The sequence below is a fragment of the Heterocephalus glaber genome, unplaced genomic scaffold (genome assembly GCF_053883595.1).
Source record: "Heterocephalus glaber isolate CG9 unplaced genomic scaffold, H.glaber_assembly_v1.0 deba00001504, whole genome shotgun sequence".
Classification (NCBI taxonomy): Eukaryota; Metazoa; Chordata; class Mammalia; order Rodentia; family Bathyergidae; genus Heterocephalus; species Heterocephalus glaber.
In genome coordinates this window covers 25698157-25721549 of record NW_028258324.1, presented here as the reverse complement: position 1 = coordinate 25721549, position 23393 = coordinate 25698157, and the positions used below count along the sequence as shown (strand labels likewise).

The 23393-nt window shown below is 40.6% G+C and overlaps 1 long non-coding RNA gene across 2 annotated transcripts in view; it reads left to right on the top strand.

Annotated features, from left to right (window-relative positions):
- The window catches only part of LOC110349252 (uncharacterized), a 30936-nt gene extending 9753 nt beyond the window's left edge, over positions 1-21183 (top strand). The window contains exons 1-3 of one of the 2 annotated variants that reach the window (XR_002395081.2): positions 602-768; positions 9545-9710; positions 10442-21183. This is a non-coding gene — a long non-coding RNA (uncharacterized LOC110349252). Of the gene's footprint in view, positions 1-601; positions 769-9544; positions 9711-10441 lie in introns of those variants that run through there. The other variant, XR_002395084.2, reaches the window with a different exon arrangement.
- The last annotated feature ends 2210 nt before the right edge of the window (positions 21184-23393 follow it).

The window sequence follows — 23393 nt, the reverse complement described above, 5'->3', positions numbered from 1 at the left end:
CCCAAAGATTCCTAAAATCAGATTGTTCTCCAGTCCCATAGAAAATTGCATCATGTGAAAGAAGCTCGAGGGCAAAGTTTTGTCTTATTTAACTCGGTTTCCTTTTCTTAGCAGTTTCTTCATATACTTACATGCTTTCTGGCTTATTTTAAAACTAATCCCAGTCTTTAAGTCCCCTTTTGTTGTTTTTATAGAGGCTGAAGTCACAGGATTGTGAGTCCAATTTTAAGGACTGGTTTAATGCCCCTTTGGTTATATGTATAGTAGAATTACCGTATTTTATATAAACAAGGTTTTTTGGAGAGAAAAGAGTTTAGCAAAACTTCTCCACTAGATGTCACCATTGATCCAATGAAACGTGCCTAGCGGTGTTTATAAATAGAAGCCTGCTAGGTTACCTTGGTGACGTAAACAGGAATAGCGCAGGTCCTCACCTGTGTTCTTAAATCCTTTCCCGGTGACCTCTGTTATAAAAGGCGTTTATAGATCGGTTCTCTGCAGCACCTGTTCCTATCACAGATCCACTTTTGTTGTGAGGCCACTTTAGTGATGCAGGCTGGCCAACTGGCTCCTGTATTCACTATTTGCTTTTGCTGACAGAGGATCCGGTGTCTTTGGAGATCACATTGGACTCTGTTTCCGGGATAGCCAATGTTTCCACAGTGCCCCCTTTCCCCTTGTGCTGCTTCAGTCTCAAAGTCCTGGTTTTTCTTCCACGTGTCCATGAGCCCGGCTGGCTCCTGCCTGTGAGCAGCCCCTTCCGCCTGGGTGAGAGGGGCGCAGGGGGCGCAGGGGGAGAGAGAGAGAGAGAGAGAGAGAGAGAGAGAGAGAGAGAGGGAGGGAGGGAGGAAGGGAGGGAGGGAGGAAGGGAGAGAGAGAATATGTGTGTGTGTAGCCTACACATCCATAACCCCACATCCCACTCGGGGGCAACGCAGGCAAACTCAGTACTTGCAATTTGGAATTTCAGAATGTGGACTTGGCTAAATTCTGCTCGTTTTCCATTTGCACCACTTTCAGGGATAAAGATGGAGGCACAATTTTGAGTTGACAGGAAAGCAACTGATCTGAGCAATCTGATTCAGAGAGATCAGGGTTCTAATTAAAAACGGATTTTATTACTAGTTACAATTATTTTACTTTCTCCAAAATGTGAGTTAATTTTCAAAGAAGAAACAGGGCACACATAACAAATATTTTTATAGCATTTCTAGTTTGAAAGGTTGTCTCAAATGCATTACCTCCTGTCAACTTCAGCATAACCCTGGAGATACAGTAGTGTTATTACTGCTGTTACTGTCTTGGCCTACAGCCACCCTCCCATGCCCACCAGGTTGGAATTTTAGTCCTGACTTCATGGCTCCAGAAGTTATAATACCCATCAAACTTGTGGTTCTTAGCCAGAGTGTGCATTTGAATCACCTGCAGAGCTTTTCGACATTCTACCTGTAAGACCCACACTGGATCTCTTGGGTGAGACTCCTCCAAGCAATACTGGGTTGTTTAACAGGGACACTTACAGCAGGTACATGATACCATGTCAGGTATCGAGAAAGGGTTTGAGAAGAAAAAATAAGGCAGAGTGAGTGGTAGAGTGACAGGAGGTGCTATTTTAAAAGGGTCAGTTGGGGGAAGTCAGTGTCTTTGAGGAGGAGACATTTGAACTCAGACCCTCTAAGGTTTGTAGAGCCAGGTGGGAAGGGTGTTTGTCGAGGGGTCATCGGGTGCAAGGGCCCTGAGTCAGCCACATGGTGGTGGCTGGAGGAACAGCAAGCTGACTCATGGCTCGAGTGGAGCTAGTGAGGGGGGTGGTGGTGCTCAGGACAGGTCAGGAGGGCGGCCTGAGCCAGGTGTCAGCCTGAGAACAGGTGTAGCCCTTGCTCACTCTCTCTGCTGTCTCTCCCTCTGCCTTACCGAACAACAAAAGGGGAAACAAAAGATAAACACACAGCTAAACCACAGCCCCTATGAGCCGCCACCATGACAATCACCATGAAGCTGCAGCTCAGGCTGTTAGGGAGACCAAGGAGAGTGGAAGTGGTTACTGGTGAGCGAGTAGCTGCTAATTTGATAATCACCACGAATCCTAGTGAAACAAGATTTGTTCGCCTCACTGTCTACAATTTACTTTTATTTGTGATTGAATTGTAATTTCCATTTAAAATCATTATAAGGAAATAATACTTTCCCATCACACTCACTTAAGTACCATCCTGGAGTTCCTAGTTTTGCTGTACTGTTAGATCTGGCCATGCTGTCTTTCCTTCCTGCCATCAGAGCCTTCCCTTAAGTGTCACTGTTCTTTTTCTCCTTGTGTTTATAGCAAGGGGACAAACCACAAGTGCCCGGAGAAGTGATGATCCTGTTGCATTTCTAACTGCAGATTGGTTAGGTTTGAAATTTTCTCTCAAGACAATTAAATATCTCTTTAATAGTTTTTTTCTGAAACACCCCTTTCTTATGGATGTAAGTAAAAATATTTACTAAAGGAGGACTAGAGTGCCACTTCCACAAAGTTTAAAGGCAGTGCTGCAGTGGATGTTAAACAATTAAATGACTCAGTGATAAAAACAGCTGCATAAGATAGTATTAGTTGTAACTTATTTCCCATATGCTCAGAATGATTATTTGAATGACAGCATGGGAAATCTAATGACATGCTACGATTGGTCCCTTGATTGGCCTCAGATGAGATGGCACCCCAGCCCTGGAGAAATGCAGGTAACTTGGCCTCTCATAGCACACTCACTGGGGCATCCCTCCGAGTGGTTAAACATGTAGGGAAGGACTGACTTTGGAATACAGGTATCTCACAGGGCCTCAGAGCACTGATGTAGAGAAGCAGATGGTGAAACAGGATGCAAAGTGTGATCCTATATTCATTAAAGCAAAATCATATGTTTACATATGCAATGAATAAGGCCTAGAATGATACACTCACAACACAGACTGTGGTAGTCCTTAATAGAGGATGGTTTAATTTGTATTTTGTCATGTACCTGTACTTCTAAATGTTTATAAAAAGTATACAATGAAGTGTCTGTAATTTTATAAGATAGGGAAAACACTATAAAAATATTTTTTAATTTTTTGGTACCAGGGATCAAACTGGGGACCTTGAGCTGGTAAGGCAGGCAGCTGAACCACTGAGCTAAACCCTGGGCTAGAAGTACTACTTTTTAAAACAACTTTTTTTCCCCCATTAAGTTTATTGGTCCATTTTAGGTATAAAATACATTTACATGCATCATTGGGATCTTGTACCATTACATGAGTATATTGGTTCTTATTTTTTTCCCCTTCCCCTGCCTTCCCTTCAGCCCCTCCACCCTTCCCTATTTGCAAAGATTTTGTTTCAATTCTTTTCCTTTTCTCATATTTTTTCTTTTCCCTTCTTTCCTTTCCCCTACCCCTCCCACTTCCCCTGCTCCTTTAGACCTTTACATCCTATTACACATTATCGATTATATATTTTTAAAATTACAATATCAAGATCTAGGAGACATTACCACAGGTTTTACAGAATTTAAGTGGATATAGAAAGCATATTTCAAAAATCTGCTTTGAAATAAATTTGACCACTTCTAAGAAGTACCTTGGAAGACAAATTAATGAAACTAACTCTGGAGGAAATATAAAATTTGGATAGCACCTGTTAAAGAAAGTATATTCCTAGCTTGAAAACCTACTTATATGATAACAACAGGCTCTTATACATTTTAACTGATAAATTATATCAAACATTTAAAGCAGAAAAAAAAAAGGAACACTTCTCCCCTCATTTTAGGAAATCAACATTGTCCTAATCCCAAAACTGGATAAAGATAATAGAAGAAAAAAGTATGAATATAGATAGAAATTTATTTAACAAAACAAACTACTAGAAGTCAGATCTGGCAGGATGTAGAAAGTGGTTTTCTTATAGGGATGGCAGTGTTGGTTCAGCATTGGAAGATCCACCCCCAAAAGTCATCATTTTCACAGAGGAAAGGAAAAAGCCATATGATCCTGTCAGTAGTTGGAGAAAAAGTATTGGACTACATTCTACAGCTGTTCATGGTAAAAGCTATCAGGAGACTAGAAGTAGAACAGAAATTTCTCAACAGATTAAAGACATGTACTCCATACTTCCAGCAAAACCACCTTATATGAATGGTGAAGATACAATGTTTTCTCCTTAAGGTGGGGAACAAGGGCAGATATGCTTACTCTTCATCTGTCCATTAAACTTTGAAACATAGGCCCAAATCAAAATATGCTGGCAATAAAGTGACACAGTTAGGATAGGATTGGCAAGGTAGAAGTAAAATCTTTATATGTAGATGAAATGATCATCTACAGAGAAAATACTAAGAAATCTCTAGGAGCCCCTAGAACTTGTATTTGAATTTAGCAGAATTAGAAAACACAGGGTATATATAAAAATTCAGGTCTATGTATACTTGCTATAAATGAAGAATTGGATATTGAGATTTACAAGTTATGTAGGAGTACAAAGGACCTAGAAAAGTTAAAAAAAATGTTGGAAGACTTTAGTACCTAATTTTTTTTTAGTACCTAATTTTAAGACTTCCTCTAAAGCTACAGTAATCAAGGCAGTGTTGGTGTAAGGAAAGACATATAGATCATTGGAATAAAACAGAGAATCTAGAAATAGAACCACACATATATGGTCCACTGAGTTTTGAAAGATTATTTAACATTAACATTTTAGAGAATATAAACTCAATTCAAGAGCTGAGGAAAAGATAGTGTTTTCAGCAAATGGCACTAGAACACCTGGTATCCCTATATAAAAAATTAACCTCAATCCTTTACTTCCATACATAAAAATAACTTGAAAGGATCTATGAACCTAAATATGAAAGACTAAAACTATAAAACTTTAGGAAGAAATTATAAGGGAAAATGTTTATGAATTCAGGGTAGGCAAGAACTTCCTAGAATACAAAAGACATGATGTATAAAAGAAAAAAATTGATAAATGAGATTCTATCAAAATTTAGAACTTTAAATGACATCGTTAAAATAAAAAGTCGTCCTTAAACAGACCATATTTACAATGCATATAACCTATGATCAGAATGTGTAAAGAACTCTTACAGCTCATTAATAAACAACCCAATTAAAAAGTAGATACAAGAAGAGGATAAATAGTACAGCACAAGGAAAGGTGTGCAACACTAGAATCAGAAAAATACTAATCATGAACAATAACAAGATTGAATTATACACTCATTAGGGAGATGAAGTTAAAAGTTTTAAAAGCCTTGTCATGACTTTTTCTTTTTGTTGGATTCTCCCCCTTTGCATTTAACTTGTCATGCCCTACGGATTCATTCTGCTGGGCTTCCTGGGGTTGTGATCTTCATTGTCTTTTCCTAGGATATTGTCTAAAATTTTTTGGAGTGCTGGTTTGGTATTCATGAAGTTCCTAAGGTGCTCTTTATCATGAAAGTATCTTATTTCTCCATCAATTTTGAAAGATAGTTTTGCAGGGTATATCAATCTGGGTTGGAGGCTGTTTTCCTTTAGGGCTTGAAATACATCACTCCAAGCTCTTCTCGCCTTGAAGGTTTGCATTGAGAAGTCTGCTGTGATTCTGATGGGCTTTCCTCTGTATGTGATTTGTTTCTATTCTCTCACTGCTTGTAGAACTTTGTTCTTCTGTTGGGTTTCTGGAATCCTAACTATTATATGCCTATGTGTAGAGGTTTTTTGATCAAGGCTAGTTGGAGTCCTATATACCTCACTTATCTGTATATCAAGTTCTTTTCCCCTGCTTGGGAAGTTTTCTGCCATCACTTCTGTGAACAGCTTTTTTATGTCATCTGCACTCTCTCCTCTTTCTTCATTGACTCCAATCAGTCTTATGTTGTTCTTCTTTGCATTGTCTAGCAGCTGCTGGATTGATTTCTCATATTCCCTTACAATTTTGAAGCAATTTTTCTTTTCCTGGTCACTAATTGCAATCTTATCTTCTATATGTGAAATTCTATCCTCACATTGGTTCATTATGCTGCCCAGACTTTCGATGGAGTTTTTAATCTCTTGGAAATCTGTTTGTATCTGTTTTATGGATTCCATTTGTTTCCTATGTTGGGATTCCATCATGTTCCTCAGATCCTCTATTTTTTTTATCTGTGTCCTCTCTAGATTTATTAATCATGTCTTGCACTATGGGCACAATCTTTACTGTTATCTGAGAAATTATTTCTGATTTCATTTTTTCCAGATCCTCTTTTGTTGCCAGTTCAGGGAGTCCAGGTGGTTTAGTATCAGATTTCTCCATCTCATTTCCCCTTGGGGTTGCTGTAGGTGATCTGGAAGTTTGTTTTTGAGGCTTGTTTACGTGTCTTCTGGTACCCACATGACTCATCTTTTCTGCCCTAGGAGCGTGGAATGGCGGCCTTAAAGCAACGTTTTAACTGCTTGGTGTAAAGATCACATTTTGCTTCCTCCCAGCTTTGCTTTCTTCTTCTTTCTTTTTTTTTTTTTTTCCGGTTTATCTCCCTTCATATTTTACTTCAAGACAAACTTTGCTTATCATAATAGAAATAGAAAACCTGTAATCTGTTGTGTTTTTATTATTGTATCACTGTAATACTACAAGCACCTCCAGAGACAGGAATGAGTTTCTCTGTGACTACTCTTGGTATTCCGGGAGGGGGTTGGAATTTTGGACCCCACTGTGAGCTATATCCCTTCTTTCCAGTAGAGAGCAGCAGAGGACAGGACTGGAGTCAAGAAGGTTAATTCCCTGTGTTGATAGCTTTCTGGGAGACAAGTGAGCAATGGGTGTCACAGTGACTCAGTCATTCAGAAAGCCATATGGTTTATTTGTATTTGTGCAAATTAGCAACAGAATGTTTCTCTTTCCTTCAAATGATGGGGATGCAGAAAATTAACTTCTGCCCTATTGTTAAGAGTTTTTAAAGATGCCAGTGACATAAATCTATACACACATAATAGAACTTTTTATCAAACAATGGTCCTTTTATGAGACTTGTACTCTATAAATCCTAAAAGGTTTCGGTGAACTAAATTTGAAGTGGGGAACTGATGTGAAGTTGAGCTATGAAACATAAATAAACTCTTGCCTTCAACTGAGGTGCACAAAACACAAAGGCAGATAATTTACACGAAATTAAAGGGATGCAAAAGAGCGGTGATTGGTAAAGAAAACTAATAAGGAAATGAATTTGACTTTGAATCAGTATTGAAGAGAGTAAAGCCTACAGATTTGAGCAGGGACCTGACATGATTGAAAATTGGTGCCCTGAATCCATATGCGGAAGCATCCTGTCTCTTTAGCAGAATGTTTCCCATTTTTAAAATTTTGAATTTCTTTAGATGGGGTGTTCACTTTTTAGTGTGCTGAATGGCCCACAGTTCTTTCTCATTGTACATGGGGCACTGCATACATTTCTTTTCCTCCATAGCACCAGAAGACATGGTTTTCATTTTTAATTTCACCTTTTTTTTTAGTTTTGGTACTGGAGATCTAACTTGGGTCCTTCTGCTTGTGAGGCAGGAAGCAGAACCACTGAGCTAAATCCCCGGCCCTATTTTACCTTTTTTAAACTGAGTGCCCTTCAAAAAGTCATATAACTTCTTTGATCCTCAGCTTCCTGTGCAAAATGGGGACACAAGAATGTACCTGGCAGGGCTCTTTGGGAAATAAATGAGGCAGTATTTGTGCCAGGCACATTTTCACTCCTGTCCTTATTCTCCATCTCACCTTGGAAAGTTGCTGCTGTGACCATCAATGTCTTATCTGGGACAGGGACCCTACCTGAGAAGTAGAGACATCTTGGGACACAGCACCAAGATTTTTTTGTTTTGTTTTTGGTACCAGTGATGGAACTCAGGACCTTGTGGTTGCGAGGCAGGTGGCGGAACCACTGAGCTAAATCCCCGGCCCCAGCACCAAGATTTCATCTCTGTGAGACCCACAGATGGCACCTGTGCCAATGGGTCCTTGATTACCTTGAAGCTCTGAAAGGCTAAGCTGATATTTTTCAGGCAGTTTTGATTTACTCCATAGCATTTGCTGTTGCTGTCACCAACAAAACCAAATAGAGAATTGTGTTCAGAATGCAGAGGCTGTTTATAGCAGGAGTGGCGCCAGGCTTGAGAGCCCACTGTGGGGATTTGGCCAGGGTAGAGGAGAAAGACCCTTGAACCAAGAGACAACTCTGCCCACCTGCCCCCGAGGGGCCTGCAGATCTGCACTGGGCCCTTGCATTTTGTCCATTCCAAAGAGACCTTGCAGTCCCAGCACAGTTGAATGGTGTTTTTACCCCTCTTTCCTCAAGAGCTGCCCAGCTTCATGCTATTGCCTGCAGGGAGGAGAGGAGGGTGGGGAAGGGATTGCTCTGGTGACTAAAGCAAGACCACAGCAGGCCACTCCGCTACATTGCAGTCCCCTCAGTGGACCTTTGTAGGATCTAAACTAATAATCCAGTGGATGACTCCGCAGAAAAGACTACCTTGTTAGGCTCCCTGTAACCCTTAGATAAAAACCTGTTTGGATACAACTTTGGATGGTTTGTTTATAAGGCATGGTGTCCTTAAACGTGGTTACCTAGTTTCACAGAGTAAAAAAGAAAAAAAAAATTTTTGCTGGATTATTTTCAAAAGTAGTTCAAAAAGTACTTCAACTATACAATTCTTGGTGGCCACTTACAATTTGGCTGTAGATGCCCACAGACAGAAGAGGCCTGGTTAAAGGAGATGAGGATTAGGCTTGGGCAGTTGGGCTGCAGACTCACAAGGGAAAGGAACACCATGGCTGTTTCACCGAAAGTGAGAGACAAAGCGCTGGGCAGTTGCCAGGTCTGAGGAGCACTTGCCCAGGAGCTGGTGGCAGATCCTGAGGCCCTGGGTGGGCGGTACATTGTACGTTGAAGGAGGCGCTCAGGACGGCTCTGTTTGTGTGCAGGACTGGTCCCCAGGATGGGTGCTTCCTTGCATTTTGCACCTTAGGTTCTTGGTTGATCCTAGTTCAGGCCTTGGGAACAGAGAAGTATGGGGAGAATTTTGGGTTTTGCCAAGACAGTTTCTAACTTACCTCCTCTTTTGGTCAACCAGAAACTAAAATTCTGGTTCTGATAGAAATCTAAATAGCACAGCTTTGGGACAGCAAGTCTCGATGACTCTAGGGCTATTCTATGGGAAAAATGGGTGTCATAGCTTACCAAGATGTGAGCACTTGCCATTTAAGGACAAAAAATTAAAACAATAATGCACTCCAAGCTAGTGTCTGTTTACATTTTAGGCTTAGAATGGAGATTGGAGGTTTGTTTTTCTTCTCTCCTTTCTTTCTTCTTACATCTTTTAATTCTTGCCTTCTATTCTGTCCATCCTCCTTCCTGCTCTGCTTGACACTTCTGAAGTGACTGCCTTTCTTTTTTTTTTTCTTCCTCCATCCTTTGCTCCCATTGCTTATAAAGGATTTGGAAGGAAAAAAAGAATCAAATATCTGTTTCACAGCCTTCTCATAAACAATGCCGGCTCTTTTCTTTTCTTTTGGTACCACAAGGCAATGAAAAGCACTGTAGGAGGACCTGTGCGGCAGTTTGGTGATGAATTCCTGACGGCCCGGCAGCTCAGACTTGAAACCAGCCCACTGGATTTCTCTGCATTTAGCCAGGACCAGCCCAGAATGTGTGCCTGTGGGTGCTCAGCTGGATACATGAAACAAAGAGGTTTCTATTTTGTGATGAAAGGAAAATAATTGGGAGGGGGGGGCTCTACTCAGACCTGAAGTTTAGTTTGTGTTTGTTTCAGCCAAACTACTTCGAGCCCTGTCATGTGCTTCTATAGACCCCTGTGGATACAGAGGGTTTTGAAGCCTCTCAGGTTTTATGAAACCTCTCCAGAAGTTAATTTCAAAATGAAAAAATTTCTAACATTGCTTCTCCAGCATTAGGTCCCATTAACCTTCCCTACTTTTCAACAACTTGATTTTTTTTTCAATGAGGCTCCTTTTGGCAAATTGTAGTAATCAGATCTCCTGCGAAGTGAATTTTTAGAAATTTATGTTAAAATCTGATAAGGATTAGAATTTTCCAGTCTATCACAACAGGAAGGGTTGCTGGCTTAGATGATTGTCCTTTCTCTTGTGGAGGACATTTCCTGATGAAGAATATGCAAAACATTGCCTAAACATAGGAAAACAAATGCTCAGCCAGAGCCAGAAAGGTGATGTGTACAGTTGAGTGGAATGTGCACTGCACAATGCCGGAGACTCTGTTCAAGTACAGCCATTGTACCTTTGTGTTCATATTAAATACTTTTCTGATAAATGGCTTAATATCTGAGAAGAGGGTTTTGTCTTCCATTCCCCTGTAATTTGCAAAAAAATGGTGTCATCAGAGAGGCTGTAGTCCTGATGCTAAGTTAATATTTAATGTTCATTTCTGCTCCTTGCTCCTAGGCCTTTAGCTGAATTGGACAGATTCCTCTGGATTGGCAGATCCCGTTGTGATTAAGACCTCGCTCCCAGCTTGCTGATCCTTCCCAAACTGACAACAAGCAAATCAAAGAGCAAAACCCGAGGTCATCTGAATTCTTTGCTCCCCTGGTTTTTGCTCGCTCTGTCCGGAGCCAAGAGCCGGGACTGCGTGCACGGTTCGGTTCCCCTTAGTTCTCACTGGAAGCAGGATTGCTGCTGCTGCCACTGCACAGCGCACGCCTGCGCGCCACGCCGTGTGCCCTGGACTCGTTTCAAGGGTGGGAAACTGAGGCACATAGCCAGGGAGGGGTGGGCCTGGAATGCACACCCAGGCAACGTGGCCCTGAAGCTCCTAATGCGGCTCAACTCTGTTAGCGCCGGTCCTCCAGTGCTAATATCCCCCCATTTGCTACTGACTGCTGCTCTTCCCCACAAGTGTGGCAAAGCCTAGGAATGCGCAGTGCGCGGTGCTGGGCGTGGGAACAGGCGCTGTCTCTGCTGGCCGGAAGATGAGTCCCCCTAACCAAGCGGAGGGTGCTCTGCCCGCAGCCTCGGACTCTCAGAGTCTGGCTGCACCCGGTGCACCTGCCCCGCTGCCCTCGCCCCAGGGCTGGTCTCTCCTCACATCTCCCGGCTTCCATTCTTGTCCCCCAAAGTCCATTCATAGCCCTCATTCAGAGTAAGCATCTTTTTTTTTTTAAATCATTTTATTGGTACGTTTTAGGTATACCATAGGTATACTACATTCATCATTGGAAATTTGCACCTTTACATAATCTCTCTCGGTTCTTATTTTTTCTCCCTTCCCCTGCCCTCCCTTCAACCCCTCCATCCCTCCCTATTTACAAAGACTTTGTTTCCTTTTTTTCATTTTCTCATATTAATTCTATTCCCTTCTTTCCTTTCCCCTCCCCTCCCCCCCTCCCCTTTGGCCCTTTTCTTCCTATTTCACATTATCTCTTATACCTTTTAGTCCTTATTTACACTTTCAGTTTCTCACACTAGAGAAACTATTCAGTATTTACACAGGTGTGTTCTATTTATTTCGCTTAAGAGTATTGCCTCAATGTGCATCCAATTAGCTATAAATGTCTCTAATTTCCCATTTTCTATGGCTGAGTAGTACTCCATTTTATAAAATAAACCCCCACATTTTCTTTATCCAGTCTCTAGTTGATGGGCATTTAGGCTGTTTCCAAACTTTAGGTATTACAAACTGTGCTGCTATGAACATGGGTGCACATATATCACTATGATATGATTCTTTTTAATTCTTTGGGGAAGATCCCCAGGACAGAAATAGCTGGGTCAAATGGGACTTCCAGTCCTAGTTCTTTGAGGTATATCCATGCTGATTTCCACAGTGGTTGCACCAGTCTGCACTCCCACCAGCAGTGGAGCAGGGTTCCTCTTTCCCCACAGCCCTGCCAGCATTTGTTATTGGTTGATTTCATGATAGCAGCCATTCTTTCTGGGGTGAGGTGGAATCTCAGCGTTGTTTTCATTTGCATCTCTTGAATGACCAGTGATGTTGAACATTTTTCCATATGTTTGTTTGTTATTTCTACTTCTTTGTCTGAGAAATGTCTATTCATTTCAGATGCCTATTTTTGGATTGGTTCTTTCAGTTTGGGAGGACTGACTTTTTAAAGTTCTTTATAGATTTGAGATAGTAGACCTTTGTCTGAGGGACCACTGGTGAAAATTTTTTTCCACATTGTGTGTTGTCTCTTCACACTGCTGGTGGTTTCTCTTGCTGTACAGAAGCTTTTTAGTAAGAAGAGATCTCACTTGTTGACTGTGCTAGTTCACAGGCAACTGAAGTTTTGTTCATAAAATCTTTTCCTACACCAATGTCTTAAAGAGTTCTACCTAATCTCTGTTCCAGCTGGTTCAGCGTTTCTGTTTTAATATTGAGATTTTTAATCCATTTCAATTTTAGTTTAGTGCATGGTGAGAGATATAGCTCTAGTTTTACTCTTTGGCAAGTTGAAACCCAATTTTTCCAGCACCATTTATTAAAGAGGCTATCTTTACTCTAGTGAGAGTGGCTCCTTTGTTAAAGATGAGGTGGCTGAGTGTGTCTGGAGTTGTTTCTGCATCTTCTAATCTGTCCCACTGGTCCCGAGGTCCATTTCTTTGCCAGTACCATGTTGTTTTTATCACAGTAGCTTTGTAGCATAATTTCAAGTTGGGGGTTGTAATACCCACTGCCATGTCTCTGTTACCTAGAATTGCTTTTGCTATTCTGGGTCTCTTCTTGTTCCAAATGAATTTTTGGATTGTTTTCTCCAGGTCTGTGAAGTGTGCTGCTGGGATTACAAATGAGATTGCATTGAATCTATATAGCAGTTTTGGAAGTATGGCCATTTTCACTATGTTGATCCTTCCTATCCAGGAGCAGGGGATGTCTTTCCATTTTCTGATATCGTCTTCAATGTCTCTTTGCAGAGTGCTATAGTTTTCAGAGAAGAGGTCTTTGATTTCTTTCGTTAGGTTGATTCCTAGGTATTTCAGTTTTTTGGATGCTATTGTGAAAGGAATTATTTGCCCTATTTCTCTCTCAGTGAGTCTGTTGTTCATGTAGAGGAAAGCTATTGATTTTTGTGTGTTGACCTTGTAACCAGCTACTTGGCTGAATTTGGTTATTAAGTCTAGAAGACTTTTGGTGGAGTTCTTGGGGTCTTCTATATAGAGTATCATGTCATCTGCAAATAACGACAATTTGACTTCATTTCCTATTTTTATTCCTTTTATTTCTTTCTCTTGTCTAATTGCCATGGCTAATGTTTCCAAAACTATATTGAACAGGAGTGGTGATAGAGGACATCCTTGTCTAGTTCCTGGTTTTAGTGTGAAGGATTTCAGTTTTTGATCATTTAGTATGATATTGGCTGTTGGGTTTTCATAGATGGCTTTTATCAGATCAAGGTAGAGACCATCTATTCCAATTTTTTGTAGGGTGTTTTTTCTTTTTTTTTTGGATACTGGGGATTGAATTTGGGACTTCGTGCTTTCGAGGCAAGCACCAGAACCACTGAGCTAAATCCTCATCCCAGGGTTTTTATCATAAATGCCTGTTGGATTTTGTCAAATGCTTTTTCTGCATCTTTTGAGATGATCATATGGTTTTTGTCATTGGCTCTATTGATACAGTGTATTACATTGATTGATTTGTGTATGTTGAACCATCCCTGCATCCCTGGGATGAATCCCACTTGGTCAGGGTGTATGATCTTCTTGATGATCTTCTGCATTCTATTTGCCAGTATCTTATTAAGGATTTTTGCATCTATGTTCATTCATGAGATTGGCCTATAGTTCTCTTTTTCAATTGGGTCTTTCTTTGCTTTGGGGATCAAGGTGATGCTTGCTTCCAGGAATGAATTTGGGAGTATTGCTTCCCTTTCAATATCATTGAAGAGTTTAAACAGTAGTAGCAGTAGTTCCTCTCTAAATGTCTTGCAGAATTCAGCAGTGAAGCCATCAGGACCTGGGCTTTTCTCAATTGATAAATTTTTAATTACATTTTCAATTTTATTGATTGATATTGGATTGTTTAGAAGTTTTAGGTCATCTTCATTCAACTTTGGTAATTCATACATGTCTAGGAATCTGTCCATTTCTTCTGTGTTGTCCATCTTATTGGTGTGTAGGTTCAGGTATTGATGATCTTCTGGATTTCTGATAGGTCTGTTGTAATTTCATCCTGTTCATTTCTAATTGCATGGATTTGGGCCTTTTCTTTCCTTTATCTGATAAAGTTGGCTAAGGGTTTGTCAATTTTGTTTATTCTTTTGAAGAACCAACTCTTGGCCTCATTGATTTTTTGTATTGTTTTCTTAGTCTCCATTGCATTGATTTCTGCCATGATCTTTATAATTTCCTCCTTTTTAGGGGCTTGTTTTTGTCCTGCCCTTCTTTTTCTAGAAGCATGAGGTTCAGCATCAGGTTGTTTAATTGGTTTCACTCTGTTTTCCTAATATGAATATTTACTGCTATGAATTTCCCTTGTAAGGCTGCTTTCATTGTGTCCCATAGATTCCGATATGTTGTATTGGCATTGTCATTTAATTGAAGGAACTCTCTGATTTCCTCTTTAATTTCCTCTGTGACCCACTGGTTATTCAGAAGTGTGTTGTTCAGTTTCCATATGTTTATGAAATTTTTGTGGTTTCTTTTGCTATTGATCTCCAATTTCATTGTACTATGGTCTGATAATATACAGGGAATAACTTCAATTCCTTTGCACTTTCCTAAATATGTTCTATGAGGGAATATGTGGTCTGTTTTGGAGAACGACCCATGTGCAGCTGAAAAGAATGTGTATTCTGATTTTGTGGGGTTGAATACTCTGTAAACATCTGTTAAGTTCATTTGTTCAAGATTTTGATTGAATTCTAGTATTTTGTTGCTTGTTTTTTTGTCTAGTTGATCTCTCTATTTGCGACAATGGAGTATTGAGGTCCCCCACTTCTATTGTATTAGTGCTTGTATGATTTTTCATGTCCATTAGTATTTGTTTTATATAGTTGGGTGCACTAGTGTTTGGTGCATAGATATTTATGATTGTTATCTCTTCCTCTTGGATTGTTTCCTTTACAAGGATGTAGTGTCCTTCTTTGTCTCTCTTAATCAGTGTGGGTTTGAAATCCACTTGGTCTGCAACAAGGATAGCTAATCCTGCTTTTTTTCAGGTTCCTGTCACATGGAGTATTGTTTTCCACCCTTTAACTTTCAGTCTTTGAGTTTCTTTTTGAATTAAGTGTGTTTCTTGTATGCAGCATATTGTTGGATCTTGCTTCTTGACTCATTCTGTCAGTCTATTTCTTTTGATTGGTGAGTTGAGACCATTAATATTGATGGTTATAACTGATATGTATTGACTTGTCATTGTCATGACTTTTTCTTTTTGTTGGATTCTCCCCTTTTGCTTTTAATTTCTTGTCGTGCCTGGTGGATTCATTCTGGTGTGCTTCCCAGGGTTGTCATCCTCATTGTCTTTTCCTAGGATTTTGTGTAAAATTTTTTGGAGTGCTAGTTCGGTGTTCATGAAGTTCCTAAGGTGCTCTTTGTCATGAAAGTATCTTATTTCTCAATCAATTTCGAAAGATAGTTTTGCAGGGTACATCAATCTGGGTTGGAGGTTGTTTTCCTTTAGGGCTTGAAATACATCATTCCAACCTCTTCTTGCCTTGATGGTTTGTGTTGAGAAGCCTGCTATGATTTTGATGGGGTTTCCTTTGTATGTGATTTGTTTCTTTTCTCTAACTGCTTGTAGAACTTTGTTCTTCTGTTGGATTTCTGGAATCCTAACTATTATATGCCTATGTGTAGAGGTTTTTTGATCAAGGCTAGTTGGAGTCCTATATGCCTCACTTATCTGTGTGTCAAGTTCTTTTCCCCTGCTTGGGAAGTTTTCTGCCATCATTTCTGTGAACAGTTTTTTTATGTCATGTGCACTCTCTCCCGTTTCTTCATTGACTCCAGTCAGCCTTTTGTTATTCTTCTTTGCATTGTCTAGTAGCTGCTGGATTGATTTCTCATGGTCCCTTACAATTTTAAAGCAATTTTTTTTTTCCTGGCCACTAATTGCAATCTTATCTTCTATATCTGAAATTCTATCCTCACTTTGGCTCATTCTGCTGTGTAAAGTTTCAATGGAGTTTTTAATCTCCTGGAAATCTGTTTGTATCTGTTTTATGGATTCCATTCTTTTGTATGTTGGGATTCCATCATGTTCCTCAGCTACTCTATTTTTTTAATCTGTGCCCTGTCTAGGTTTATTAATCATGTCTTGCACTATGGGCACAATCTCTGTTCTTATGTGAGAAATTATTTCTGATTTCATTTTTTTTCCCCAGATCTTCTTTCTTTGCTAGTTCAGGGAGTCCAGATGGTTGAGTATCAGAGTGTTCCATTTCATTTCCCTTTGGGGTTGGTGTAGGGGGCCTGGAAGTCTGGTTCTGAGGCATGCTCACCTGTCTTCTCATTTCGATGGAGTGGTGGTGGTGGTGGTGTGGTGCTGCCGGTACCCACACAGCTCACCTCCTCTGTGTTGGGAGCATTAGTGGATTGGCCTGGAAGCATCCTACTTTGCACTGGGCACTGTAGCACAGTGACCTGGAAGCCTTCTCTGCCCTGGGAGCTGTGGCATGCTGACCTAATAGCCTCCTCTGTGCTGGAAGCTGTGGCACACCTGCCTGGAAGCCTCCTCTGTGCTGGGAGCTGTCCAGAATAAGCATCTTAAAGCAGGAGCTATGTTATGTCATGCATCTTTTCCATCTGACTGAGAACAAAAGGCAAAATTCTCATGGTGGGCTGCAGAGCCTTATCAGAACCCAGCCGCACCAGCTTGATCTTATGTCCTACCCTGTTCCTCCTGCTCCAGCCACAGAGGACCTGGCTGCTTGAAGCTGTCACGGATCTTTCACTTTTGCAGCCCATGCACCAGGTACTCCCTCCCCCACCACCCCGGTCTGGACCAACTTCCCTTGTCACCAGCAGGTCCACTTCCCTCATCTGCTGTAGGTCTCTCTGAAATGTGGCCTTTTTAGGAGGCCTTTCCTGACCAGGTGATTTAAAATCACAACGTCCTGGTACCGCTTTTTTCTGAGGCTTCTCAGTTACCTCTTCTAATATCCTGTGTGGATGGTTACTTATTTTGTTTTCATTTGCTTCTCTCAGTAAGAATACAAGCACCACAAAGGCAGAGATTAATTTTTCTGTTTTGTTGGTTGATGCATCACAGAATAGTGGCCAGCAAGCCCCCAAATAAATATTTGTTTATAAATAAAGTTAGCCCTGTGGATTTAAGCAGTTGCACATTGAAAATACTTAGAAAAAAATCAACCTACTGACTTTTTGAAAATACTTGAAAAAACCCAACAAGTCCAGACTTTTTTATTGTCATTAACCTTTAAAAAATACAGCATAGCAAATATTTAGATAATATTTACATTGAATTACGTATTATAAGTAATCTGGAGATAATTAAAATATATAAAAGGATGTGATGTGTGTAGATTTGTGCAAATACTGTGCCATTTTATATAAAAGATATGAATATCTGCAGAGTTTGATATCCTTGGGAGTTCTGGAATCAACTTCCCGTACTGAAGGATGACAATATTTCCAGATATGTATTGAATTTTTATTGAAATTACTGAGTGGCATTTGGTCCAGAAATTCCACTTCTAGGAATTTACTCTATGTTATACTTATACATGTATATAAAGTGATATGAATACTGATAGTTATTGAATATCCCTACGATTAAATACCTTTGAAGGAACTTTTAATTTTTGTTGTTGTGCTGTGGATTGAACCCAAGGCCTCACACATTCCAGGCAAGTGTCTACCACTGAGCTATCTCCCCAGCTCTTAAAATCAGATATAATTAAAAATTGATTTGTACTCCATTAGCAGAATGTAAGGGGCTAATGTTGAAGAACATATCATATTCATATCACATTCATATTCATATCATATTCACATCATAATATAAGAACATATATTATATCATAATATGAAGAACATATTATATTCGGAATAAACTACGTTTTCTTTGCACCTCTGGAAAAAAAATCGGACATATGTTTCAGTTTTTCTGTTGTTGTTCTAGCTTTTATTAATTGCTCCTGAATCGGTAAATAAGATGAATAAGGTGAATAAGGTGAATAAGGCTATGATATAGTTGAGAAGAAAGAGACACTCAGTTCCCACATGCTAACAGCACTGCCAAGAATTAAGATCAGACACATTCTTTGGTGCTCACCATGAGGCACTGAATAGGTGTTACCCCAGTCATCCCTGCTGCCCCTGCCTGCTTATTAAAAAGATTAGAGAGTAAACCCAGGGACCAAGGTTCTGTCAGCAGAGGTAGAGTGAGGGGTGGGGCCTCGGTGATATCCTCCCACCTGGAGGCAGGCTGTGACTGGTGCTGGAGTGGAGACAACTTTGTGAGAGAGCTGGACACGTGCTCCCAGGACAGGAGGGAGTCCGAACACAAGGATTCCTCCTTCCCTGGAGATTTCTGCAAGCAGAGGGCCAGCAGAGATTATCTGCTGCAGAGAAGGAAGAAGGGCCAGGTTTATATGGGAGGAAGAAGGGGGAGCTCCATGTTCTTTGGGGAAATAGAGGATTAATTTACAGGACACTGGTCCTTCATTTTTTTCAAACAGGGTCTTGCTACATGGTCCAGGCTGGCCTCAAGCCTGTGGTGATTCTCCTGCCTCAGTCTGTAAGCACTGGGATTATAGGTGTATGCCACCATGGCCAACTTTAAGTCTTCATGTAAAGGCAGGAGAGAGAGAGAGAGAGAAAGAGAGAGAGTGAGTTGGAATGCAGGCCTTGAAGTTGTCCAGGCAGCTTCTAGTTTTGATGAGTGTGTAGGGGGTGAGGACTGCATAAATTTGCTAGGGCTGCTGTAACAAATTACCAAAGACAGACACTTTAAACAATGGAGATACATTTCTGCACAGTCCTACAGGGTAGAATGCCAAGATCAAGGTGTCAGCAAGTTTCATTTCCTCTGAGGCCTTTCTTGTGGGCTTGCCGACTGCTGCCTCCTCACCTGACCTCGTGTGGTCTTGTCTGTGTGTGCACACAGGCCCCATGCCCTTTGTGTGTCCTAATTCCCTCCTTTGAAAGGACACCAGCCAGACCTAGTTAGGTTTCAAGCCAACAGTTTCATTTTAATTTATTCATCTCCTTAAAGTTCTGTCTCCAAATATAGTCACATGCTGAAATACTGGAGCTTACAGCTTCAACCCATGAATTTTAGGAGGACACAACTCAGCTCATAACAGGTATTTTAGTGAGGTAGTAGGTAGCTACAGCTTCCACTTTCTGAGTGCTTCTTGTTCAGGAAGGTGTGAGGAAGCTGAGCACTATTCCAAGAAAATCGTCCCATTGGTGGGGAGATCTCCCTCTCAGCAGAGATTGAGTATCACTTGAAGGCAGTTTTAATTTATGTTGTTGTGGTTGAGGCGGTGATGCTGGGGATTGAATCCAAGGCCTCAAACATTCCAGGCAAGTGCTCTACCACTGAACTATCTCCCCAGTTCTTAAAATCAGGGATTGGTCCAAGTTTAAAATCAGATAGAACTAAAAAGTGATTTGTGTTCCACTACCTAGAAAGTAAGGGCTGTCGTTGAAGAGCAGATCAGTTCTATTCCACCTACCAGTAGCAGGTGGAACTAGGTTGAGCCAGATCAATAAAGGGAGCCTCTCAAACACTCTCAAGTCACCAATAAAGTCAGAGTGACTCTGCCTGTCCTATGCCTTCTCCCCCAAACTCCCAATCTGAAATGGTCAGGAAAAGGCACAGGACAATCTCCTTCCTCCATGTGATGCAGGAGACAAGGCGCTTCCCAATTCCAAGTGCCAGGAGGCAGGCACAACTTGGGAAAAAGAGAAGGGATGAGATTTAAATTGGATATGAGGTAGGAATTCTAAATCATATTAAAGTGAATTTAACTGAAATTGCCAATGAAATTATAGGATCATCCACACATAGGAGAAAAGGGACTCTTCAGAGCTCAGTTAAGTGTGGTGATTGACAAAATTAAGTTATGTCAATTTAAGGTTCGCTAAGTTGAGAGTTGGTACTTCTCAACAAACTGTGTTTCTTTCTTCTTTTTCAGTACAGAAGCAGATCTTGGAAAGAAAATGTACTTTTCATTCTATACTCTTTTGAATTTAAATGTAAAAACATCTACCATGTTGATGCATTACTTTTAAAATTCATTATGCAGTATAAAATTCATTAACAGCATGATACTAATGCAGAGGACTGTGTTATGAAATAGTCCTGAAAGTTACATGTCAATTTTGTACATGTTAAAGGAGTTTCTTACCAGCAATAAATATAATTGTAGGGTGATCCAGGGGAACCTGTAGTGGAAGGAAGGTGGGATCTCCCAGGCTTGAGGTAGAAATCTATTCTGTAAATTTAGAGCAAGACCAGTAGAAGATGGAGTGGAAGAGATGTGGGCCACAGCTAGAATGTTAGAAACTATTGAGAACCACGGATGCTGTTGCTTGAAGGGAGATAAACGTTGTGACAGATGCCTGCAAAGTTTTTGGCAAGGAATGGGGTTCCATTTGGTATGCTGCATTTCAAGGTTAAACTCTTCTATGTCATGTAGATGTGGCATGTTTTTGGCTCAGTGCTGAACCATGGGGTTTGGGATTAATATGATTGTGGAAGGCATTGAATCAAGATGCAATTGCACAATAGTTCTCTCAGTGACATTTGCTATAATTCCTCACACATAAGTTTAAGCAATAAAAATCACTCCAAAACACTAGGAAAGGATTCTAGAAGAATAGCAAGAAAAGAGAGAGGTCATCAAAGTTTATGCACATGTTTACACATTTAATTCATTTTTCCATACATGATTAATTTCATTCTTGGGTGTGTTGAGTAAATAAAAGTTGTGAAATCATCACAAAGGGATTCTGTGTGTGCAGACAGTGACTTGAAAGGGGCACTATAACCCTATCATCTTGGTAGAAGTAAATTAGACTTAGAGAGAGGGTGTTCTGATGCAGTGGGATGCAAAGGTGGCAGAGGGCTAGATGCAACAGGGGTAGCCCATCCACACTAACATTTGCCACCATTCTGGTTCCTGGTATTAAAAAAGATGAGAGAGAGAAATTATGAAATGGTAACATAAACAGTCAAGGTGCAGTCTCTGCCTTCTTTTAGGAGTAGCTTTGACATTGAGAAATGCACTCCAAGGAGTTTACTGGATCTAAAAAGAGTCACTGTTGGCTTTATCTTGATGTCTGTTATCCATTCAAGCTGTCAGGTGTGAGGTCAGACCAGTGGTGCTGCAGTGGGGGTGTCTCCCCAAGGAAGGATTCTTTTGCGTATCAACCCCTCTCAGCTTGTGCACACTCTGCTTTCACTGAATTGTAAAGTGGGAGCTTGATGTTTATTGATTTAAAACCTGGGAGGTATGAGATGTCAAGAAGCTACTCCATTGTGCTAAACCCTGACATTTTAGCTTGGTGAAAATTATAGTTCTGGAGATCACACATTTTTTGGGGAGAATCATCTGAAGGAAGGATAGAGAGCCCACTGTGGGGACCTGGAGAAGAAGCAGCTGACAAAGAGCTGAGACAAGTCCTCCAGCCTTCCCTGATGTGATGTTGGCTCATCTGACCATGAGGACAAGCACACTGCTGATCATTTTGAAAACAATAGAAAACAGTGACCGTTAGAAACAGTAGATATTGGTTATCTTTTGCCTGCTCACCATTTTTTCTCTCATTTTGGGAACTCTTCCTCCTTATCATGGTGCTTTGGTGGTCTGAGCTATCCTCAGCTCTGAGAAGACACTTGAAGTAGGTGTGAGTTAGTGGATCCCCTGCTCACAATCATTGCTATAGGCTCCAAGAAAGACTGTATTAGGGCAGTCAGGGTGACCCCTGGCCTAAGAGGAAGAGGTGCCTGTTTGCTGATGGACTGGAATGAGGATGTTGCTGGCTGAAACCGTGGCAATCCTCTTGGTAACCTATAGGTGGTGGTGGCCGAGCCTGTGTAGAGTGCACAAATACAGAGGAGATGGAAAACTGGGCCCTGAGAATGTTTTTGAAAGTAACCAAGTCCCCATGTGGATGTTTTCAGGATTGTGAGTTAATATATCTTATCTCCAATCCTTTATTTTGTTCAACCATTTTGAGTGAGGCTTTCTATTGCAGAGGTTTCTTTTTTATCTGTTACTGTGTAGTGTTATGAGCAGATCACGACAAAACAATTTCAGATGCAAGAAGAAATTCAAAGGAAAAAACCATCTACATATGATGATTAATTTTCATTTTAAAGGTGAAAGATTGGGGACAAAAATTATAGATGAAATAGATAATTTAAAATAGAGATATAAAGAATCAAATATTAAGAATGTAACAGGGCTGGGGACTTAGCTCAGTGGTTTTGCCATCTGCTGCTGCAAGCGCAAGGACCCAAGTTCAATCCCGGGTACCAAAAAAAACCAACAAAGAATGTAACAGTAAAAGAGAAAAAAGAACATAAAAGACTAAAACAATAATATAAAAGTTTAGAATATAAAAAAGTAAATGGGATTAATAGTTGATAAAAGGAATTGAAAATAAAAGAAAAAATGACTATAAAATGTTTAAAAAATAAAAATTGTTAGAAACATCTTAAAAAGAAAATAAAAACAAAAATCTTAAAGATTAGAGAGAAAGGGAGGGGGGAAGATTCACAAAGTTCAAGGTGGTGGTGGTTGAAAAAATTCCATTGATGGGGTGTCATTCTGTGGGACAAAGAGCCAAGAAGGCAGAAAGGCTTTGGCTTGAGCAGATACCTGTAAATATGTCTGCCTCATTCTGACTTATAGCAGTACAGCATGGAGAAATAAAATAGCCTTCTCGTCCTTGGGAAACTTGAAAGTAGGTAACATTTATTTCCCTCTAGCATCACAGCCATGGGCCGAGCCTGAAGATGGCCCATCATCCCTCCTCCTTTTCTCCTCCCTACTCCCTTTCACCTCCATAGATTAGAGAATCAAACAGAAATTGATTCATATTATTGACCCTGGATGGCACAGCCCAGGGAGACAATTACCTTGTATCCTTCCTTGATCCCTTCCTGCAAATGCTCCAATCACAAAACAATCATGCTGCATTCTACCCAAGCCACATAGGCCAATGTAGCACTATTTGCCCTGCCTTCTCTTCCTTTTTGCCTTCGACTATAAATAAAGAGCATGTGGTGCTCCAGGTGGCCATTAACTCCCAATGAGCTACAGTTCCACCTGGTCCCAACTTTCAAGCATAATCTTGGTACATATCCTTCTTTCTTGGTTTCTTTGTCTTTTCTTCATCTCCCATCGCTCTCCCCAGCTGCGGACCCTATACTGTGAGGGTTATGGCATACGACCACATACAATGAGGGCTTGTC